General features: G+C 33.7%; 1 protein-coding gene across 1 annotated transcript in view; it reads left to right on the top strand.

Moving 5' to 3' along the window:
- Nucleotides 1-25,676, top strand: part of LOC123674976 (TWiK family of potassium channels protein 7-like) — a 621,245-nt gene that overhangs the window by 65,791 nt on the left and 529,778 nt on the right. The window contains exon 2 of the mRNA XM_045610173.1: nucleotides 8,154-8,210. The gene's annotated coding sequence lies outside the window, so the exon portion shown is untranslated. The remainder of the gene's footprint in view (nucleotides 1-8,153; nucleotides 8,211-25,676) is intronic.

The following is a 25,676-nucleotide window of genomic DNA, read 5'->3' as shown; positions in this document are numbered from 1 at the left end:
TATGACCGACAAGGCTGGCTCGGATGTAGTCCAATCTGGACGTCCAATTTTCGATGAATTTTCCAACATTTGTGGCCGTATATCGGCAATAACACGGCGAATGTTGTGTTCCAAATGGTCAAGGGTTTGTGGCTTATCCGCATAGACCAATGACTTTACATAGCTCCACAGAAAGTAGTCTAGCGGTGTTGAATCACAAGATCTTGGAGGCCAATTGGTCCAAAACGTGAAATTAGGCGGTCACCAAACGTGTCTTCCAATAAATCGATTGTGGCACGAGCTGTGTGACATGTTGCGCCGTCTTGTTGGAACCACAGCTCCTAGACATCATGGTTGTTCAATTCAGGAATGAAAAAGTTAGTAATCATGGCTCTATACCGATCACCATTGACTGTAACGTTCTGGCCATCATCGTTTTTGAAGAAGTACGGACCAATGATTCCATAAAGCGCACCAAACAGTCAGTTTTTCTGGATGTAACGGTGTTTCGACATACACTTGAGGATTAGCTTCACTCCAAATGCTGCAGTTTTGTTTGTTGACGTAGCCATTCAACCAGAAGTGCGCTTCATCGCTATACAAAATAAAATGGATGTAGTGCGCGATACGTATTCCGCACAGAACCATTATTTTCGAAATAAAATTGCACTATTTTCAAGCTTTATTCAGGCGTGAGTCTATTCATGATGAATTGCCAAACCGAACTGAAAATAAATCATAATCGATAACTTTTCTTTGAGGGGCACATGTGAGCACAAATTGACTGAATTACGTAGAGGTAATTCAATTCAAATTTCACATTACAAATTAATTGAATTGAGAGTGATAATTTCATTCACTTTTTACAAATTCCATTAAAAAATATTTTCTAGAGTTTGAAAAAAAAAAATAAGTTTTTTTGACATCTTTAACATTTCGGGGGGGGGGGGGGTTTAACCCCCAAAACCCCCCCCTGGCTACGCCCGTGGTTGTTGCAGATTTTGGTATCAGAATGTTAAAATTCATTCGAAAGAGTATGATGTGTGATATCAGGTATAAGGCATTTTCAGCTGTTATATTAGATCTTCATAATCCTCTTGGATTTATTATTTCCAAAAATTAAACTTTAAAGAGGGCAACTATTTTTATTTTTTGTTTATGTTATCTTGTGATAAATAGAATTCAAAAATCGAATGTAATAATTCCGTCCGTCATTTACAGCGTTTTTGAAAACCAAGTTGAAACGAAAGCTGGAGTTCATATAGAGTTCTCCAGATCTCTCTGAGGGTCACAATATATCCTCAAGCAAGATGACACTAATGAAAACGTCTTTGTAAACTGCACTATCAATACAGATTTAACGTAATTTCTACCAACGAATGAAAAAGTAAAAAAAATTGAAAAAAAATTCAAATAAAGAATAATTTGAAATTAGTAAATATTCAGAATTTCAAATAAAGATTGGCGAAGAAGATGACTTCATGACCAGCCGTCGTTATCGACAATATGGCGAAGGATTTTCTCAGAACGCTTGCAACGTCTATACCTGCGGAAATGCTATTTTTAAACGAATTTTTAACAATAACAACCCCAATAAATCGGCTAGGCAGCCCTAGAACCATAGGAAGTGTTATGTGCCTTAATTTATTATTCATGAATTCCGGTATTCGATGAATTTATGATTGAATATATGATTTGATATTCTTTAAAATTTTGTTTTTTCTTGTTTCCACAGAATTATCCAACATTTTAGTGGATCACAGCCAAAAACTTGTTCAAAAAATTAATATTTTTGATGTAATGTAATTATTTTTCCCAAATAAATATGTTCAGGCGTTTTGATGAAATCTTGAATTTGACATGAAATTTATTTTCTTTTGTTAGAATTAAAATCATCACTGAGAAATCAGATTATTTTTGTGTTCTGCTAGAAAATTTAATTATTTTTCTATTATTCAGGTGATGAGGTTCACAAGAAATCGTATGGATACAAAAAAAAATTACTATGTGATATGGTCAAAAGCAATTTCTCAAAAGAAGGAGAGAATTTGCATTACTCAGTTCATTATTTTTCTTTGATGCCATCAGTATGAAAATGTGGGTATGAATTAAAAGAATATTTTGACTATGTATTCGACGAATAATGGATAGGTCAGACCCAACTAGCCATCAAATTTGATTGTTTTTGATGTAGGGAATTCAATCCTCTGCAATATTGACGATTTATACAAATAGCGAAAAACCCATAGAGAATAGATATTCGCAAGAAATGTTCGATATTTGTGACCTTAGTTTTTCAAAGTCGCCGACGCTACATATTGAGACAATTTTTAGGAGGTCAAAATACAAGATCATATGAATTTATAGCTGGGCATCTCAAAGGACTAAGATAACTGGACAAATGACTGAAATTATTATGAATGAAGAGAATATTCTAGATAATTCTTTTCACATCTATTTTTATTTTCTCCTTCTCTACTTGTGGGAGTTCAATAACATAAGATGTTCATTGCGGAAAGTCCTTATTTATTCATTTGTTTGAAATGAAAAAAAAGAATCAGATGAATTTTTGTTATATTTATTTATTATATTTATTGAAGAATGAATATATGCATGATATAGCTTCCCGAAAAAACATTTATTTTTTATGAATTTCCACATGAAAATAATATACAAAAACTCTTGTCAAAGGCTGAAAAATCGGTTTTTCTAAAATTAAAAATTGAGACGTAAAAACGTATTTGGAATTCTTGCATGTGATAGAAAAGGACGGTAAATCAGAGGAACGTTTCAATTTGCTTCACTCATCCTGAAAAGTGTTGAAATAGCAAAAACGCTTGGGAGGAGTAGTTAAACTTTGGCAGATCACGAGATATTCACGTGGTAGACACCCCTCTTAAGGAAATATCCTTTCAGTTTTAAATCTCAAGAACAGCTTTCAATATAGAATTGATCTGAGATGAAGGATTTCATTCTGGTTATTAGAGACTTGAGCTAGATTATTCGCGACGATTGCACATCTTTGCGCAGTATATTATTCAAATTTGAATAATACAACCTATATAATTATAATGAAATAATTGAAAATAATGCTCATATCGTACAGTTATTCTATTTTGTTCAGAAAAAAAAAGTTCTCTTCAGATTTCACAAGGTGTCTCCTGAGATGATTGAAATGTAAGAAAACCGGTAAATTTTCTTTCTGGTACTCGAACTTTGAACCTTTGTCAGCATCGGTAAGTTTTCGTTTCATTTACAAATGTTCCAAGCTAAAAAGTGTAATATTAAATAAATGAATCAATGACGTCTTTATTACACAAAAAAAGGAGAGAAAAACTTGAACACATCACCTAGCAGCGAAAGGCGAAGTCTAGCAGACTTATATTCTCCTCAGAAGAAAACTGCAGATTCATCAATTTCATTGATATCACAATAAGTGAATTCATCACAACATAAAAAGTGACCTCTTGGACTTAACTGCAATTCATAGCATCCGGCAGAGAAATCCAATCAGCTTTATGTATCCACCTAATTTGTTCAGTTGATGGAAGATAAAACAATCGCCTATTAAACATCGAATGAGGGCTTCGGTGGTTCATCTGTTTGCGATTCATCGGCTAAATTCAGAAAGCCATTCATCTCGTTGATGGACAATAGCTATAAGTTATGAAAGGGTCGTAGTAAGACCCCGATGATAATAAATCATAACGATCAAATATAACTGTCAATTATGAGTTCAACGTTCAAACCCGATAACGACGCTATTTTGGCCTTTGGTTGAAGGCGGTTTTATATCGTTTGTTTTACTTAGTCGAACGATCCGGTTGATTTTTGCTGAAGGAACCGTGATTTTTATTGTTTGCTTCTGAGACGCCTCAACAATCATAAAATTATTATGAGTGCCACCATTCGAGCAGAAAGAGCCTACTGTTTATTTAATTTTGTGTAGCAAAAGCATTTTTTCTCGAGTTTTCTGCTTAGTTAAGACGACATCTGAGTGATAATGCTTAATTTCTGTTATCCCTATTGTACTATAGCAGATAATTTCATACAATCGTCGCATGCGCAAACGTGATATACCTGGTACTTATTTCTATATCTTTCTTGTGAGATAAATAATTAATGAATGTATGGCGCACTCGAAAGCGAGAAATTCCCGGAGTCTCAATATTTCGCGTCGATTACCATGAAATATTGTATGGCTATTTGGATTGGGATATAAATGGTGGAATTTTAGCTATTATAAAAATACAGCGTGAGTAACGCATGATTAGACTCCTCGACAGAAAATGGTGTTTTAGAATGGAAATAAAAATAATATAATAATACATTTTAAGGGCGAAAGCGAAGGAAGTATAGTGCCACACCCATCGGCCGATAATTTTTTGTGGTTAAGCTGGAGCTATTAATCTTGCGTTTCTCTAACAGGGGCATAAAATTTTGCCAAACGTCATAGTTGAAATCACTAAAAATCTATCTCATTCTCTCGATGACTGTAGAATCCTTCGACAGTGTTTGAAGACATTTTTTTAAATGTCTTATTAACTCCCTGAACCAGTTTTATTGATGAGAAGTGAGAACACAACTCATCAATAAAACTGTTTTGGGAATTATTAAGAGCCGTTGAAGAAATTTCTAAAGAGCGACCAAATTATCACTCTGAAGTACACGTCTACTATTTCGAGCAATGAAAGTAATCAAATCGACACATACTATTTCGATAGACAATCAACTAGCACACCTACTGGAATTCGAAAGGTGAAATAATAAATTCCCTGCCTCCTAATAAATTACTTGATACTGGAAAACTATTGGTATCTTAGGTATCGACCGAAATGTCAGGGATTATCATGCTTATCACAATCCACTCCATTATCGATTCCATTATTGCAAACATTAGGATATATTGTTGATGGAATTTATATTCCCAAACGAAAATAAACATGGAAATATCTAATGAGGAACAAGATTGTAGAGCTTTCTTGAGAAGTAGATTCATACATTTTATTTCTGCATTATACGCCAGTAGACCAAAATGTAACATTAGAATGTATGATAACACGAATGTAACCTGCGTTATCAAGGCTATTGATATGGATACTGAATATATTATTGTAGATGAACTGGTAACACAATTCCCCAGAACTGCTAAAAGTGCTACTCTCAGAGTAACAGATATTATTTCTATTGAGTTGGACAAAAATATGGATTTGTTTTAAATTCATTGAGGAAAGTTGATAACAATGGTTTGTATCAACATATTAGTGGCCAATTATTATGACTTAATGAGAAAGTAAGACTATGTGAGCTGATTAAAGGTTATATTTGGGATAAAATTATCGTTCCGAAGATTTAATTCGATGTTGAGGAATATCAGTCACAAGGAACAGTTGTATACAATTTATTCAATGGCAACGTTTCTGAGCATTTAGCTCCTTCATCAGGCCTATGAATAACAGTTATAAATCATTCATTTCGATGTATTCGAATGATTTATAACTGTTATTCATAGGCCTGATGAAGGAGCTAAATGCTCAGAAACGTTGCCATTGAATAAATTGTATACAACTGTTCCTTGTGACTGATATTCCTCAACATCGGGTTATATTTGGTTGTACATGGTACAATAATTTCCCTGACATATATTCGAATAAAAAAAAAAATTATACATTTGCTCAAAAATTTTCTCCGTTTCTTCCTCTTCATCGATATCATGTGATGGAACTTGCAAATTATTACAAACACTATTACAATTCGTGGATATTACGAAGCATTTCAACCCAACATTTCTGCATCCGCAGGTTCTCTGATACCTCTTTTATATTTATTTAAATCGAGTTTTGAAAATGTTTCTGGAGCTGTTTCTCTGCATTTTGTTCATTTCCATACCATTGTTGAACCTGGTGAAGCGATTCAACATTGATTGCAGTTCAATATGCTGATTTTTTTAAGCTTGCCTATCTATGTTCATTTAAAGACGTGCTTTCCTTACTTTTCAAATTACTGTTACCATATAGTTTAAAAAAAAAAGGTTCTCCAGCTTCAGCAATGATATCTGAATAAACTCGTATTTTGAGTATTTTGATGAATCTCCTTTGCTCTATTGGAAAGTTCAGCTTGAAGGCATGCAAGAAATGTATTTAAGTACTCCAAACAAATCTAAATTTACACGGGTATATCAAATATGCAAGAGAAGAGTTTGCGGAAGTCATCGCCAACCTTCGATAGAAGACGGCACCTAAAGAAGAAGAATATATCAAATATATGAAGTGGCAAAGTTGAAATTCGGAAAGACTATATCTAAATAAAATAACCAATTTCCAAAACTTTCGGATAACCTTCCAGGTAATCTCCCTTTTTCGCAGCAAACGACTGAGCAATAAAAGAACAGGCATAGAATCCCTACAACAATGACAGTGGAATTGAATTTTCAGACATAAAAGTAATACTTTGTTGATTATTATGTATCTGCAAAAGGAATATTTGAAAATATATTTTTCTCACTGCCTTTCGGATATATCAGTGTTTATTCTTCACCCAATAAAATGTAACGATTCAAGGGTATCTTTCATCGAAAACTATCTTGTCCACCTTATCTGGTGGATTCAATCTGATCAAAGTCAGAAGATATTGATAATCCGAGCTATTTGGCGATAATCATTTAATATGTATATTTCTCTAATTCTGTGGTTATTCCGTTCATTCTTCCACATCTTGTAGAACAAAATCGTGCGAGAATATATCAGAAACGCACAGTTTTCATGGTTATATTTTATTATTCTATGTTGGTACTCCGAACTTTCCGCCACGGCTTTATCTGTCAATTCATCAATTTGCCTTAAAGAAATCAGTTCTGCCAACCAACATTTTTCAATGCAAAAATCACTAAAATATATTTATGGAAAATTAATTCATTAATTTCAATGAAAATGCAATGAATTAGAGAAAATAATGTATAATACTCGTACAGAAGGCTCATTCTACCACTCGTTCATTCCAAAACTCGCCACTTCGTGGCTCGTTTTTTAATTTTGAACTCGTGGAAGAATATCAATACCTTCTGCACTTGTATTATAAATAACTATTCTAGATGAAACTCCACTGTATTCAATTTCTATGAAGGCAATTGAATGTTTCCAACCTTACAGCCGATTTCCAACCTCAAAGTATGACTCACTCCCCATACGTATTCCTGTCGCTTCTCTAGTGGATTGTCATTTATCGTTTTCCATTTCAACTATGTAGGACGCGTTTGATTCACCATTTTTCTGGGAAATGGAAGAAAGACTTCTGTGTGACGTTTAATATTAACAAGGCACTTTTCCGTCTAGCTCTTTCGGCCTTCATCTTGTGCGAACGGAAAGAGTGGAGGTTGAGGCTGAGCCTGGGTTATCTCAACATCTCTACCGGAAACGGATGCTTGAATACGGTGGTTGGTTTTTAGGGTCACTACTATAATGGGGGTGCAGATAGGGAATGTTTATGAGATTCGGGATTGGAAGGAAGATTGTTATCCCGTTTATATTAGTCTCTTTTTTATGATTCAATTTTTTTCATACTGTTTTTGTATTGCCACTCCTTCATTATGTTACTCTGATGAATACGTACAAAGTGTTTCTTCCTGTTTCCTCAAAATGGAGTCCATTCATCAAGTACTAAATGTCCCCAGCTCACGTTCATAGTTAATAGATATGAATAATCCTGAACACATGATCATTTTTGCATAGAGCTATCCGTAGGAATCCCAGAAAACGGCCTCCATATCCAATATTTTCAGTTACAATTTGTAAATTATTTTATGAGGAATTTCGAAATGGAATTTGGCGGAAAATATGTAGGTTTGATAAGTAAGCTGTTTTGTTCCAATTTACTTTTGATAGATCTAATAGATAATGATAGATCTGAATTCTAAGAGGATAGTAGCGCACCCTTCCACCTTTTGTTTGGATTTTTCAATTCTTGGTGAAATTTGGACCAATATCACAAAATATCATTTTTATTCAAATTATTTGTCATATGGAATTTTCTTGAGTAATAACTGAATTCTTTGTGTACAATTAGACATATTTATGAAAAAGTGTGTTCATCGAACTATTGTTCCACTGAACTTTATTGTTTCATTGCCTTTTTTTATCGTTCTCAGAATATGTTCACTTAATACATTTTATTTTCAGTGAGGCTCCCATCCAGAAGGTGTTCAACATATTACAGCTCTAAGACAGCCGTTGGAGGTAAGATTCTTTCTGAATACTCTCTACTGGTAGACTTAGGAAAGCTTTCATAACTGTAATCTCATGAAAATATCAACTTACACAAGATCCACTCTAATCAGCAGAGTCCAACTCGAAAAGCATCTCGAGGAATTATTCGAGGTAATCCTTGACCATACTGTGATGGCCGTTATTAAATTCACAGCTTGGTCGTCCGTCCTCAGATAATCATTATAATCTCTATAATAGCAGCAGTCCTCCAACAAGGACCATAAAATGATGATGTCCTCTGGAAATACTCAACATACCCACATACAGTACCTACAGAAATAATAATTCCCCGTATTTTACTGAAGGTGAATAGTTTTCTTGCCTCAACTTTCATTATTATGTCTTAAATGTTGGAAAATTACGAGAATTGATCACTGAAGTGAAAATTATGTATTTATCTCATGTTCAATTATTAAAAATTGATCGGTTGAACTATTTAAATATTCAGAGCAAGGAGAGTTTTTGACGGATTCGAAAGCAAAAAAAGCTAAATTTGGCTACAACTAGTCAACGGAAGATTATCTCACATGCTCTCACATTGAAAATGACATAATCATTTAGGTAAAGAGAAAAGGTTTTTATCCGAAATAACAAAAAAAAAATAACAAAATCAAATAGGAATATAAGATGCCCAGAAATATAAAAATAACGAAGAAAATGTTCCAGATAGTCGAAAATAAATGTATGAGAGAAGCAGAAATCAGACAGACAGCATGAATTAAAGACTAGGATATGGTTTTAACCGAAACTGAAGAACATTATGTAAAACGCTGATAAAGAGTTTTAGGACTTCTACGCACCTAAATTGATAGTTTTCCTGATGCTATTGGTATTTGTGCATGTTTTAAAACCAAATGGGTGTTACTGGTGTATTCCTATAGGGATATAGATGTAGAAGAAGAGGCCAACATGCCATTTGAAGGAACTATTCAAATAGTTGTGACTTCGTATGTTAGTCGAAGAAGTCAAATTATGTTTTGAAAAGTGACTGAAATATTCGAAGAAGAAGAATTTGATCCTCCCATGACATGAAATAAGCTTTTCAGATCAGCATGATTTTCTTCTTTATTTTGAACTAAATCTATGTGAATGATGTATCGATTGAAGGGATAGAGAAGTCAGAAATCGAGAGTACAAAATATTCATGATTAAAAAGTAAAATAACTTATTTCCGCTTTATATATTTATTTTCACAACAATTGTTTCGTCATGATAACATGACTTCGTCAGGTGAGCATGGTAACTTCAATTGTTGTGAAAATAAATATATAAAGCGGAAATAAGTTATTTTACTTTTTAATCATCAAGATGAATTTCCGACAAGTAAAGACTGAGACAATCAAATACAAAATATTCATTGGATGAATGCTAGTTTTACTTACAACAAAAGATCTTCGAACAGTATGACACTATTTATGAATCAATTATAAAAATTCGGATCCCATTAAATAATTAGATATTAATTTTTGATGAACTGAAGGGTGATAGGTAATATAATATTATATTTTATCTAATGATGAAATTTCTTCTATGATATCTTAGTAAGATGAATTATATCTATTAACTATGTAGTTAGAGTTAGAAGACCTCTATTGTAGTGTACGGACAATGATAAAAATTTCTAAAAAAAGGAAATAATAAGAGGAATTACAAATTGAAGAGAATGTATGGGGGCACACCCCTCAAGGAGAAGCGCTATCCGTAGACACGTGCCTACGCTAACCATAGATACGTGCCTACAGTTAGGGCTTTTCCTTGAGGGATGTGTCCCCATACATTTTCTATAAATTCCTATCTCACGATATACTGAATATCCTGTTGTGAAGTCACCTTATCGTATCAATTTAATCCGAATTTGGGATATTGTTAGTTGTTTGATAATGTATTCGCCTAAGTTCGGAAGAAGGCGAGGTTCGATTGAGCCTTTTTATCATCGAACATGTAACTTATATTTTTACGTGCAATAAACATGTTATATGATGAAAACCAAAAAATGAAAAATTGTTGGTTATCTAGAAAAATTCAAAAATTCAAAAGTTTAACACTCTCTCGAAAACGAAGAGTTTGTGGATCTATGGTTGAAATGGGCGGTAAGCGGTTTTTCAAAAACGAAATTTTGTGTTTTATTTCATTTCAAAACTATAAATAAGAAACAAATGAAAATTCGTACTTGACAATTGAAACATTTTCCTGGGCTTTGATATATTTTTCGGACTTTTCCCAGTGAGGATACCGGCTCTTTTGAAGATACAACCTGGAGGTGATATAGAAAGGCTGAACAATCTAGAAATTTTTAGGGGTATTATAAAATCCAGGCGTAATATCATCAAAGATGAGCAGCTTCAGCAGTTCGATTAGCCGAAATCATGCCGCATTGTCGAAAAGATTGGTGAAAATTACTTAGTTTCATTATTTTATTCATAATTAATCTCCACCAAGTAAGAAACGAATTCATTAAATACTATATAGAATTTTAGTGTTATTAATTCCGTTTATTTCAGTAAGAATCTTATAAGGAAAACAAAAACAAAGATAAATTGAATTCTATTAATCACTAGATTGAAAAAAAAACTGTGGAATCCTTTACTAATAATTCAGTTGCTTTTGTCGAGAGAGAAACTAGGTTTTCATCTTGTGAACAGTGTAGGTCTTCTTTCAATGTATCAAATGGCCGTTGTTGATATCTTCAATTGCAGATTATTCGACCACCGATGAGGAACCTGCCAACGAAAGCATTGTTTCAACATACAATCGTACTTTACTCTAGGGGTACTTTCTTCATGGAAAGACTAGTACATCAGTTGTCAAAAATTGGAAAAAAAATTATGCCTACTACCAGAAGATACTCTTCAGCATTGTCAAGTTAGCATTCAAATATATATATTTTTTTGACGAATTCAATAACAATTATCGAAAATTTTCATGCAGCTAACAAAATATCGGTTATGCGTTTCGAAAAAATACTATTACCGAGAAAAATAGCTCGAAGGAGCAATTAACCCAAATTTCAAGAAAAAGTTTCTTCTTTCACGAAATATTCGATGAGGAAAACTTTTGAGTTCCATAAATAATACATCACATTGAGAATATTCAATTTCTCATCTTGCTAGAGATCCAGTTGAAATAAAACTTATGCATACTACCATCAGATACTCTTCAGCGTTGCCAAGTTAGCATTGAAATGTTTTTTTTTGGGACGAATTCTTACCTGTGTTATTTTCCACTCCTTGGAAATGTTTTAATATTCTGCATTTTCATAAACGGAGGCAATTGACAGAAGATCATTTCGAAATTCATTCATAAACAGCTCAAAGAAATGAAATTAAAACTTTTTTGCGAAATACGAGAAAAAATAAATGTTGGATTTGAATAGAAAAATAATTAATATAATTTCATTCATTGCTGAATTTCAAGAACCTCATTTACAATTTCTAACGAAATTTCTTGCCATTTTCAAATTGCGACATTTTTCAATCAGATTCCCCCAAATTCACCAGTATTTTTTCATCAGCATTTTTTGCGCTCCAAGCTGAAATATCTCTCGATATTTTTCATTTCGAATTCAACTATATTTCGCTTGAACGCCTCCAGAAAAGAAAATATTTTCATCATCGTTGAAATAGTGTAATACGCTATTGAAAATGTCAAAACAAGAACCAAGTACAACAAATATTTTCTACTAGTGTACAGTAATCCATCTACAAAACAGGGTTCAGAAATTTCTCTCTTAAGCTGAGTGAAAAGTTTTCTGAAATCAACGAAATAACCGCGGCATGCAATTAAGGCAGATTTGTGGAAAGTTCTTCGTACGGTATGAAATTCCAACGGATCTGAAATCGCGGAATTAAATTCTCCTGTTCCGCTGCTTTTCGTTTCGGATACGAATATAATGAACTTCCGAAAAACAATGACGGCCACCAAACCACTGTCCGATGAACTGATATATTAACTCCTCTCTTTTGCTAGTGGATAGCAATTCCGAAGGCACTCCAGAGCTGGAATAACATGAGTTACTGCCTCGTTGTCTTTTGGTTCCGTAATTGGACCAGATGATATATTATATTTTCGGTCTCATAATTCACATGGAGTTAGATTTATACTAATGTCTGTTTTGTTCTTGTTACGATGATCGTCCTCAGAGGTTAACATATGGTCGTTTTCAGGTACTAATAAGGAGAGAATAATCTGTATTTCAAATACTGAAGAAAATTCATTTCAGATTTATGTTCAGATTCGGAGACACAAGAGAAAATTTGAGAGGTTTTTGATATACCTAACGATCTCTGGACTTTCATTCTGTACATTGTCTTGCTGAAAGATAATATATATCTCACACGTATTAACTACTGGATAAGGGTTAAAAAGGTTATAAAGTGAGATTTCCATTTTCGAGTTCAAGTGAATATTCAGCAATATATGATTGTATACATGTAGGCTTGGCTAATCGATCGTCTAGAGGTATGATTCGATTACCTGGTCTTTCGTCTTTTTCTCCGTGACTTTGTTGGATTTGCAATAATTAAACTCATTTGAATTATTCACATCTATTTACAAAGCCACACTCATACAGTACAAACTCATTATTGAGAAGATCCTAATTACGTCTTAATTAACAAGTTTCTCACTACGGTACTGAATTTCGTCTTTAACTCTAGTTTAATTACTCGAAACGTCTTCGTCGTACTTCAAGTTTTCGGTCGTCTCGTCTTTGATTTGTTCGCGACTCTTCTTAATCTAATCCGCGAACCGTCTTTACGTCGTACGTCTTAAGTTGACCGACCGAACTTGTTCTGTCTCCCGTCTTAGACTTAAGTTAAACTGTATCGTCTGTACCCGTCTTCGGTTTAATCTCCACTGTGCTCTCTGCCGATTGGAACTACCCTGTCTCGAATATCCCTTCTCTCGTCTTGGCCACACCCTTAGGGGAAAGTACCATCCCCATGTCGTCCAATAAGAGCTTTGCCGTACCGCCCACAAAGATCTTCGCGGATTCCTGGAAATCGAATATTCTAGAAGGACTAGAACTTGAGAAAAAAAGATGTAACACATCTGGTACAACCGTCTTGTTCTAGAACTTTCCCAACCCCATAAATCTCTTAAGTTTTACAACCGACATGACACATTCTTCGACACCCCGAAGAATAACACATCCTTTTTACATTATGTACAATAACAATTCGTTCCCTGTAAATTCATTGAATTTGTCATGCCGTTGGCACTTGAAGAGACTAATAGGTCTCCAAGCATCCGGTTGACCATCTCAATTATTTACAGGGAGCAATAAACTGGATCCTACATACATTTAACCTACTGTTTGGTGAATTCTATTATAGATAATTCTAATTATAAGTCATGAGAAAATATGCTCATTTGAAGCAGTCTCGTACTAAAAGAATTAAACTTGAAGACTGGAAAAAATGAAAAGTGTTTTTGTTTTTATTTTTCACTAGTAAGTGGCAATTTGAAAAACATATAATATTTGTTTTATCCTGGCAGATAGTGATTTTTATTGGAAATATAAAACAGGTTAATGTTATCAACATCAGGTTGTGCAGCTCTCAATATATTCAAGAGAATTGTGAACTGCCAACAATTTTACAAAATGATGATCTTGCAAAAAATTATTATTGATAAGTATTCCCCATAGAGTCGGTCGAATTGGATAAATGTCATTTGAAGAAAATCAGTACAAAAAATTCAAATAGAATATTGAAAACAAAATGAGAAAAACATTGACTTGAAGTCGAACTTTCGAGGGCTCGTCATTCATTCGCCAATAGAACTCATGTAATTTACATGAGTGTTCATGAGTTTGTAAGAGGTCTCTAAGGGTGCAATTAGTGAAAGAATGAACGAGCGCTCAAATGATTCCGATTTCACGTCAGTTCGGCTTTAATTTTTTTTTTTTGTGGAAACTCTTAGTGTACTATCACGAAACTTTGCTTAGATTTCAATATGCTTATTTTATACAGGGTGTCCCATTCTAAAAAATCCATTGAAATGACTTCTTGGGAAGAGTGTGTATCAGAAAATGTTCAAAATGGAAGTTTCTTAATCTTCATCGATATCGAATGACTTTGGAGTATTTTGGCGGTCAAGAAGATTTTTCGAATAGGGAATATACATCAGGATATAAGTCAGCTTGGAACATAAAAAACACTTTGTCTATTTTGTTTTATTTTTTCATAAAATGAGTTTCTATAGAGATATTAAATGTTTCATACATAAATCTCCTTAATTGATGATAATGTGAACAGTCGGATGCATTAAACACAAAATAGAACTGTGCATTGCTAATCTTGGAGGAAATTTTGAACATTAAATTACGTGGAATGTCCTATTAATTTAATTTTTGTTTGAGTATTTTAGTGAAGAATTAATTTTTGATTTTTTATTTGTCTCTCCATGAATCCCCCTAACTTTTCAAATATACTTAGTAGTTTCTGTGTAGAAGAGTTTCATCATACCTTCTTAAGCATATTACACTTTATAAATTCACATTGAAGATTGAGATTCCGCAAAGAAAAATGTATATTTCCAATTAAAAAAAACTCTATACTATACCTTGAAATCAAACTCCAAGTTCACATTGAATGTTTGCATTCGATATCGTCCTAAGGGAAAAGACTAAAGAACTTTTTTTCATCCAGACTCTTTCCGAGGAGCTATTTCAGTGGATATAATCAGCAGGGCTCGATAGCGTTCGCTTTTCACATCCTCCCCCATTTCGAAAGGAATAAGGACCGATGATGTTGTTAGAATGTAAAACTCACCAAATAGACAATTTTAATGGATGTTATGGTGATTCGTTGATAGATTGAGGATTGTCTTTGCGCTATATACGGCAATTTAGCTTTTTGACGTTGTCATTCAACCAGAAATAAGCTTCTTCGGTAGAAATGCTAATCTTCGACTAGTTTCAAATTAGCCCAATCAGCAAAAATACGATGCTCATTTGGCTTGAATACTTGCATGGTGTATTTTATAGGGACGTTTGGCAAAATCCCCACGTAAAATTTTCCACGTAGCAAGGGACAAAGGCCAATAAGTTGGGAAAAGTGACGTATCGATTTTTCGGCGTCTTTTTGATCACTTCGCGCTACAACAGCAATATGTTTTCAGTGTGCACATGTCTTTGTCTTATTGATGTATTTAAAACGTGAAAACTAAAATTAATGCGAAAATTTTCAATAATGCTTGAATTTCTTGTTCACTAGGAAAGGGCGTAGATCTTTTTTTTCTTTGGGGGGGTAATCGAGAAAAACTTTTTTGACGACATTATTCACTTAAACCTATAATGTGAGAAAAAGAGGTTTGCTAACGAAGGTTTAACCAAATTACTAGAAATATTTTTTTTTTATTACCAATTCGATTGTTTTTATCCTTTACTGGGTGTTCCTGAATTGGTGTTACGAAGGAAAATGAGAGATTCCTTGAATAATTTTAAAAATAAAAGGGCCCATTAACATGAGCCTGCAAACGATTTGATTTAGAGGGTTTTCTTGTAGTCCTACTTTATTGTGATGCTAAACCAGTTTATCGAATCTTTATTAATCTTCGCTACAGAGTTGGTGAATGAGTACCAAACTTATAATTAATTAACATATCACAGCTACCTAACTGGATGTTTATAATAATTTAGATTTTCCTGGGAATCACTATAGAGAGCTGTTTGAACTTCTTCTTGAAATCGATTACAGATATGAAAAAACTACAAAAATCAAAAAGTGTAGTACCAGAGTTTCTTTAAATTTTTTTAAACTATCATTGGTTCCCGAAAAATAATTCTGGAGAAAAAAAGCGGGCACCCTTTCAAAAAAAATTCACCCAGTAGTTTGCATTCAAAATTGGGATATCACATGATGAAAACTTTAAATTGGAATATCTATGCCAATTCAAGTTAACTATCTTGTGGAGGGAAAGGGCTATAAGAAGGAAACTTGAACTTTAACACCTCTGTATCTCAAAAACAAAGCGTTTGCGGACTCATGTTATAGGACTTCTTTTCTTGAAATGATCAGAGAAATCTAACATTTTCAGTTGTACCGTCAATTTACGAACACCATGTACATATATAGTCAATTCAAAAATGAAGTTCAAGTAAATTGCAATTTGAATGAAACACAATAAATTGTACAATATAGCCCAGACAATTTTTCGATGCGAATTACCCAGTTCAGTACTTTGATAACTACAGTATTGAAATTTTGTGACAAATGATTCAAAAAACCGAAAACAACGGATAAGTGTATACCGATGACGAATGCAAAAATTACAGATGGCAAATAAGAGGCGATGCCGAGAAAGCAGATAGATAAAGTTAAATAATTAACCTTGGACAAAGACGAGCTCGTAGTGTAATAGAAGTACTCATCTTAAAAGAAATAATTAACTCATAAATTGTAAAGGGGTCTTACTGATGTGTCGATTTCAGCGGAAAGTAAAATGATCATTATTGATTCATTTTATGGAGAAATTTTCGTTCTCCGTCTTTGCGAGATCTCTGAAATTTTATATTTTGAGAATCTTGGAGGCTAATTACCCCCAGTACCCCCCCGTTTCTACGCCCTTGTCACTTGGCCGATTAAGGATTGCTGTCACTAGACCATAAAATGTAACTGCATTATTTGAAAGCATTGTTCTGGCGTTACACGATCGATAATGAATTGCCAAACTTCGCGTCAACACAGTTTGACATAATCAACTGTGAAACCATAGACAATAAATATCGAAACTTTTCATGCAGTCAAAAAAATATCCGTTATGCTGATTCTAAAATATACCATTACCGAAAAAAATTGCTCGAAGGGGCAATCAACCCAAATTGCAAAAAAAGTTTCTTCTTTCATGAAATATTCGATGAGAAAAACTTGAATTTTCATTCTGAGTTTCATAAATAATACACGACATTGAGAAAATTAAATTTCTCATCTTGCTAGAGATCCAGGTGAAATATGACCTCTCTCGAAACCTGTTACGCGAACTACTTACTTACAAACTCCAATTCTCTATTGAAGTGAGATTTTTGCCCCAGCTACAGCTACAGCGTTGCCTTTTCAGTTCCCAACTCGCATTATACATTCACTCCATCAACCTATTCCTCTGATGCCGGGTGCAATTTAGGTCTTACTTCAGAATTTCTGAAATAACTCGATGGAAGTAGAGTATTGACGGAGCATAATTTGGAAGTGGGTATTCTGAGCTTTTGCCAATTAAGTCTGTTGAAGAAAAGGCAATATAAGGAGTGTCAGGAATGGGTGAAACTCAAAACTTCAACTGAACCCAAAACTAAACTGAATGATTGAGATCGTTCGAATTTTGATTTAATAGAATTATTCGACACAATAGTGAAACGAATTTTCGTAAAATTTTGTGGGTATCATCAGAAGAACAAAAATTTTCTGTGAAATTTTGATTTCAGTTGTAAGTTCCTCAGATTTCACTAAAATCAAAATTTTGAAAAATTATTTTTTCTTCTATGATTTTGTGTTTATTTGAAATTCATTTATGAAGAAGGTGATTTATGAAATATTCAGCTAAGTAGTTGTCTAAGGGAAAAAATCAATTCCTTCTAATTTTTCAATACTCTGAATAATAATAAATAAATCTTCCGGAAAATTGACTGATTTGTTAAGATTTTTTACGGTTTTTTTTCGTGGGGTGTCGAGATCATCATTAATGTTTTTAAATTATAAATTTGAATGAAATGCTCGATTTGATCCGAATCAAATAAATATGAATTCAGAATGTTCCCCTTTATCAGATTTGTTGGCAATATATCCTTGCATATGTCGAAAAGGAAAAATTTACAATTATGCATTTTAATATGCTCTTTCATTTCTTCAAGTAAATCAATCTGAAAAAGTTAAAAATTTGTTGGTTTTCCTAATAAGAAGCTTTCCAAATTTCAATGAACTACTTATCTGTTTATCTTAACGCGAAATACTAACCAATCACTCTCGTAGCAAGATGACTCGTGCATCGCAGTCCATAAATATAAATATTTATATGATAATAGTCTCAGTTGCCGATAATTTTGGAAAGAGCTTTTTTAGACTGCATGGTGGTCTCTTGATTATTTGCACCAAACCTAAGATTTTTAATGCTTTTTCGCCAGATGAATATAACATTAAACGAATGTGTAATAGTGCTTGAGTTGTTGTTATTACAACCCCTGGTAGGGCGGCTTTCCTGTGGTTGCTTTGATTGGGACGAATTGATTTTAAAATTAACAATAAGAAAGAAAAGCTGAAAATTAACCATAATTTTCTGTAAGTTGCCAATTATTTTTTGATGCCGACAACTGCATGAACTGACCAAACACTCAACAAACAAAAGAAAAAAAATAATCTACCACTTTGAAATACGGAGATATCGGGACTCATTAAGACTTTTTAATTGAGGATAATCCGAGAGATCATTTAAAATTTTCAGTTACACTCATCCACCAGTGCTAGGTCTAAGTAGCTTTCCTTTACCCACTTCTATCCCTTTTCAAAACTTCACCACGAGTCGTGTAATTTCTTTTCGATAACTTCACCCTCGGTTCCTATAATTACCGAATCTGAAATTCATTATAATCCTTTTCTAACTCCTCCCTGATCTTTTCAACCTTTCAGATAAATACCTCCCCTTTTCTTAGAGTCAGAAGAATTCTTTATTTCTATCTCTATGAGATTTCATGTCTTCACAGAGGTACTTAAAAATTGCTTATATTTTATTTACTTCTTATTCTTCTTTTCTGACTTAATCTTATTGACTGATATCAAAAATAAGCTGAAGAACTCTCGGAACAAATGTTAAAAAACTAAAAGAATTTCAAACGCTAAAAGCTGAATACCTTCTCAATAAATAGGTGTGTAGGATGAAATTGCCGACAAAGCATCATACATTAAATTCGGTTGATTTCCTGAAAAACTTCATAATGGCAGTAATCTTCACTGTGAATTGAATAAATTCATCAATGATAATAATTTTCGGCTTAAATGGATAATACAAAACTAAGCAATTATTTGAACCAATATAATCAAAATGAACTGGCCAAAAAAATACAACATGTCAAGTGTAACCATATAATGAATATATAATAAATACATTGAACATCGGTGCGAACTACTCAGATGAAAAAAAAAAATAACAATGAAATACATCAGTTTGTAACTATACATTGTCCTCCAAGACTCCTACAGAGTCCTCCAAGTTATTCATGTATGCACAAATACAAAAATCATAATAATTTATAAAAATGGCCTATGATCATGTTTGTCGATGCACGCTAAAAATTAAATAAACTAATAATAATGAAGAGGATACTCTATGATAAGTGTGTTGAATAAGGAAAAAAAAAATTTTTTCGATGAATATAGCCATTCCTCTGTCATTGCATTGCAATTATAATTTTCTTTGGTGGCAATCACGATGCACATTAATTTGGTGTCGAATTTTTCAACACATTTTGTGTTGAAAAATTCGTTAGTTAGTGAAAGAAATTTGTAGTTTATGCTACACTTGTTGCAGCGTTAGTGTGAAAGTGTAATATTAATTATATATAACTATATAAATAACCTTGTTTTGACAATATAATGAGCTGTTTTCGGTCCGTGATCCTCAAAAATATTTGTGATTTACGGAAGTGAAAAGAACCAGTCTGAGGTTTGGCTTACTCAGTAGCAATTCCAATTAAACTTCGAATTCCTTATGCAAATCATGAGAAGAAAAAGCTTTGATGGAAACCTTCGCGAACAAGGCAAGGACCAACATCCATTGTTATCGAAAATTGAGGACAAAAAGGTTCTTTTTATCGATTCTCGATTTGAGTCGACGGAATGAGAATGTTGATTTTGTTCAGTTTTCCACAGTGGTTATTCCCCAAACGACAGCCCGGTGCCTACGACTCTGCCGAGCAAGCTGACGGATGGAGGAGATTGCATATTGGATTTGTCTGCCGATGGAGAATTGATTGAAAAATGTTTCTGTTTGTATCGGAAGAGGTTTCCTGAAGATCTTTGAAATTGAATTCGAAACTGGTTGGAAAGAAGGAAATGTAAATTGTATTCATTTATTCCTACCTCTTGGTAATCTAAAAGATTGCTTACTCGAAAGGGTTTAAAGATATTATGCTTTTTTGGGTGATTCAATTTAGGGATCACTTGAAATGTCAATTTACAAGCTGTTCCATTGTTATGTAGCCCAACTAAAAGCTTGTGATATAAGGTGTAGGTAATCTAATATATTTCATTATACCTGATGTAATGAGGACATACAGATTTGGAAAATTCACTCGGAAACCCAGGATTTAGCGTACAAATCTGCAAGTCGTTCTGGCTCCAAAGGTACAGTGGAAGAATTGAGTGCGATGCCATATCAAATAAAAATCTGGTCTTCGCGAATGGCCGCTGGCAAGCGTAGTGGGGAATGGGGATGTGTTGTTCTGGAGTTTTGACGGTTCGCGAACCGCGATCAGTAAACAAACATTCGCACTCCAAACGTGGTACGTCAGGCCGTATCGGTTTGATTTGAATGTTATTACGATAATTTTGTTGTGTGTATGCGAGGAATTTATTTGCCACAATAAATGCAACAAATTATTTCCCCAGTGTGAATCAGGTTATTTTTCGCCATAAATGGTTTGAAAATAAAATAAATTCTACATAATAAAAAATTGAAAAACATGAAAACAAATTCAAAAAACTCGATCGACAAATTTAAATTGAATGTTCAAATAATCCACTTTGTTGAGCCAAAGAGTAGCCAAATCTATTATAAAAAGATAACCTCATCTCTCTGAACAGATTCGGTATAGTTGCTATTTTGGCACAAAGTTCGATTACTTTGGACCTTAATTCAACAAGATTTGTCGCTCTGTCAATTTCATGCCCATAAATCAAATTTTTCAGGTATCCCCATTTGTAGAAATGACACGGTCAGAAAATGTCGTCCTGAGATATTGTGTGACTGCTCGTGCGTTGTGACTTGGATAGCCATCCTGTTGAAACCAGACGAGATCGAAGTCAATTGGTAGCTGTCGAACTGTCGGAATAATTCTATTTTCTTAAAGCTTCAAATATTTTGCAGCGTTTAGGTTACCGTCGGTGAAAAATGGCCAATGATGTAATTCCGCAGTATTCCAGTCCAAAAATTGAGTTTTTTAGGATACTTGGTACGCACGGGAATATAGGACGTTTATTATTTCTAGACCAATAACTTACTACTGATGGGTTATGTTTTCTATTCAAGGAAAACGATGACTCATCAGTAAATAAGACATTGCTCAAAAATGAACTATTTTCATTTCCTTTTTCCATCATCGTTCCACAAAATTCCATTCGTTTGATATGGTCTTCCGGAAAAATCTCCTGAATTGTTTTAACCTTATTAGATCGATAACCATTTCTTTTCAGAATATTCCGAAAAGTTCTATCACTCATATCGACTTGTTCGTGAATTAGATTACTCGAACAAGGTTCACTGGTTTCAACAGCAGCACAAACATCTACCTCTCTATTCACACGATTTTCATTTATGGTTTTGGAGGACTATCAATTCTGCAATGACTACATTGTTGTAAAGATCCACATGTCTCGAATATTTCAATTATTTTCGAAATCGCGGATCTTGAAGGTATCGTCCTACCTTCAAAGACAACAATGAATAAATTCATTGTCTCCTGAAATGATTGACCACCAAAATACCATTTTATTATTTGAATTGTCTTTTGTAAACTGAACATAATTAATTTTCAAACCGGTATGGTCTAACGCAAATCACTCTTGGATTGCTACTGATTCCATCGCGCACGCAAGTCGAGACCGAGAGACTTCAGACCTGACTAACAGATTCCCCAGTACGCTTGCCAGCGGCGATTCGCGAAGACCAGATTTTTATTTGATATGGCATCGCACTCATTTTTCGATTCTTCCACTGTTCCATTGGAGCCAGAGCGACTTGTAGATTTGTACGCTAAATCCTGGGTTTCCGAGTGAATTTTCCAAATCTGTATAAGTGACGTTATACCACTGGTCATCGATCAATAGTTATAGTGAATCAAGCAAAGTACAATCTAAAAATTGAAAATTCAGACTGAAAGAATATATACTTTCGTTGATACTACACGATGAATGTCTTAGTAGTATTACCTTAACCGAAAAAATACATACGCTATTTGAAAAGAACCACAGTTTTCTGATATCTTTTTTCTAACATTCTAATATTTTAATCCTTCATTCATACAATTTCAACTCAAAAGTAATACCTATTTTTGTTAATTCTTTGAAATTAGTAAGAGAGTCATTACTTCAATCTATGAAACTCGTGAATTATGATAACACTGATTGATGTTTCAGAAATCTGTTACTCAATCAGGAATTTTGAATCCAGATGTTTCTATTGCTTCGGAACCTTTTACGAGTAGCATAATTGCATATTTTTGAAGGACGTGTTTAAATATGATACCAAGAAATAATAATATTTCTTATATCATGATGTTCAACTACTGAACTACTACCTGGTGGCAATGAAATTCAATGGTTATCTCTGAGAAGCAAACCCTAAGAAATTTTTCTTATATTGGAGTTTTCGATCGAAGCAATAAATGACGCAGGGTTATAAATATTAAACGAAAATCCATTAGTCTCATTAGAGACCTAATGTATTTCTCATTGACAAATATTCAAGGAATTTTGGTATTTTTATATGGTGTTGGGGTGTCCAGCTAGTGGTTGATCGTTCAACTAGAAGCATTTTTATCTCGATCGAATCATCAATTTTGAAATAAACGGGAGAACAATATTTTGAAGGGACATATTTACAAAAACCTTTGCCGGATTTTGACCATTAACAAACTGAAGCATGGCATTCAAGATCTGAACCTACCCTGAAAATGTTCCTATAAGTCTTTTCCTTCGGGAGTGATCGTGATCATTGCGAGAAAATTGGAATTTACAGATATTGTGACGAAATGATAGAACGATTGATTCGGAGACCGAGTTCACAAACATGGAAAAATTCCAGAGTTCATCCACTTTTGATAAACGATTTTGCATTCTTGAATTTCAAAGCCAGATGATATGGACATAATTTCATCTTTCTAAATTCAGAGTGGTTCGAATCCTTAGGGAGGGATTTGTCATTTCAACGATTTATAATGGAGGCACTTGGTTCCCTTGACATCGCTGTGACAGATACATCCAGGCTTCGGAAACAAACGTCAGCGTTTCTGGTGTTTTGTTTCCAGATTTATAACTAATTGGATGAATCGATGAAACTAATGAAGGGGTAATGAACATTGAGTTTACGATTCCGGGGGTTGTTTTGTTAGCATTTTTCGAGACAGATACTTAATGACATTCAAAACAGTCACAATAATTGTGGAAGGAGAAGAAGCCCTTTCGACGAGCGTCATCGGAATATCTGAAAATTTTTCTGAAGATATTCAGATAAAAGAAAATTCAATCTGTTCTATGTTAGTCATCACGATATTTGAATTATTTCTATCTATGAAAAAATTTTCATTAAATCCGAGATCCTCTTTCTGCTGGAGAATTGGTGTAATAATTTCGCCTCAATATGATTGTTTTGATTTGTGAGATATACACGTGGAAGAAGGTTTTAATACAGTATGATTTCTAACTACGCTAAGAAACTTCAGAGGGAGATAAACGAATCGCCCTCTGAAGTTTCTACAATCTAACGGGATTGTATTAAAAAAAAAGTCCCGCGAAGGTCCAGAGTTGCTTCATTTCCGAGATACAAGGCGTTGAATATAAAAGAAAACAGTAGGTATTTATGAATTATCGTGAATATTCTTTGAACCGATTTGGTTGAAATTCAGTGAAGTTATTCGAAAATTGAGCACCTAAAAATACAATTTTTTGGTCTCCCGAAAACACACAAGGCCAAAAGTTGTATTCCAGTTGTTTAATCCAAAAAATATAAACTCAGAAGAAGAAAAAAGTTTATTTTTTACATCGCTGAGGTATATAATATTATAACCAGTGCGCGATATTAAATCAATAATAATTCTAAAAAATTATAAATGAGAGATACATTAAATAACTAAGGAAAGAGAAATGAAAACAAACAAAGTTAATCCTGAGCGGGAATATGTATAAGGTATAAGTATTTTCCAATCAGGTGAAGAGTTTCAGGGTATCATATATCATCAGGCCCATTTACGAATTGAATTACTGACTGTATGTTTCCTATTAGTTGTTAGCTATTGAATTTTTCATTTGAAGTCTTGTGTTAATACTTATCCAAGCTTTCAGTTGTCTCTTGAAGGATTTCATATTTCTTCTATTCTTCATGTTTTCTGGAATAAGGTTGTAAATTTTGGGTGCAAGATAGTTGTAGCATCGCTGGCCAATTGTCTCCATACATCTGGGTGTTTGATAATTATGATCTCTGTTCCTGGTAGTGTAATCATGTTGTAGAGGGTTCACTATTATCTTATTGGACAGGATGTTAGATATTACTTTAATTGCGTATAATTACCTTACATCAAGAACTTCAGCTAGCTCAAATAATTCATGGCTCGGGAAGGTACGTGGTTTCCTGTGAATCAGTTTCAGGACCCACTTTTGAACAATCTCCAATGGTCTAATATGGTTTTGGTAAATACCACCCCACCCAATAATGCCATAGCCGATTTGTGATTGTACTAAGGCTTTATAGAAAATGTTTGAGTATTTAATATTATTCAGATGAGCACGTAGGTATTTGAATTTGAAAAGCATACCTCTTATTCTATTTGTAAAATTTTTTATATGTTCATCCCATTTTAATTGTTGGTCAATCGTTACTCCTAAATACTTGATATTTTTAGTTTCAACTATAGAAGTTTCGCTGTCAATCTCAAGTTTTCCCAGCTTCGGTATACCATTAGCATAAGAGCTGAAGACCATATATGCCGTTTTTTCTATTTTTAAGGAGAGCTTATTATTTTTCAGCCAAGTGTTTTTTTCGTGGAATTTTCTTTGTGTTTCTTCCTTCAAGAAGATCTCCTGAGATGAATAACAACATCGTCCGCAAAACAAATCCCATCTTCAGCAAACTGTTGACGTATATAAGGAACAGTATTGGTCCTAAAACAGTACCTTGCGGTACTCCATATGTGACTATCTCCTTAGAACTCTTAGAACTCCCAACTGAACGACTTGCTTTCTATTTGTTGAATATCTCTTCAGTAGATCATATATGGGGCCTCTAAACCCATACGTTTGTAATTTCTCAAGTAGTCTTACATGACAAACAGTGTCGACGGCTTTACACAAATCGACGAATATGTACAATGATGGAATTTTTTTATCTAGGCTTTCATATAATTTCCCTGTGAGTTCCCTTATTGCATCCTCTGTTGGGGAACCTTCGACTAAGAAAAAATATTTATGATAATTTATAAATATACTCAAAGTTTTTCTTATACTTCTCGGAAACGAA

This window comes from Harmonia axyridis, chromosome 3 (assembly GCF_914767665.1).
Source record: "Harmonia axyridis chromosome 3, icHarAxyr1.1, whole genome shotgun sequence".
Taxonomy (NCBI): Eukaryota; Metazoa; Arthropoda; class Insecta; order Coleoptera; family Coccinellidae; genus Harmonia; species Harmonia axyridis.
This window is presented reverse-complemented; position numbering and strand designations above follow the sequence as displayed.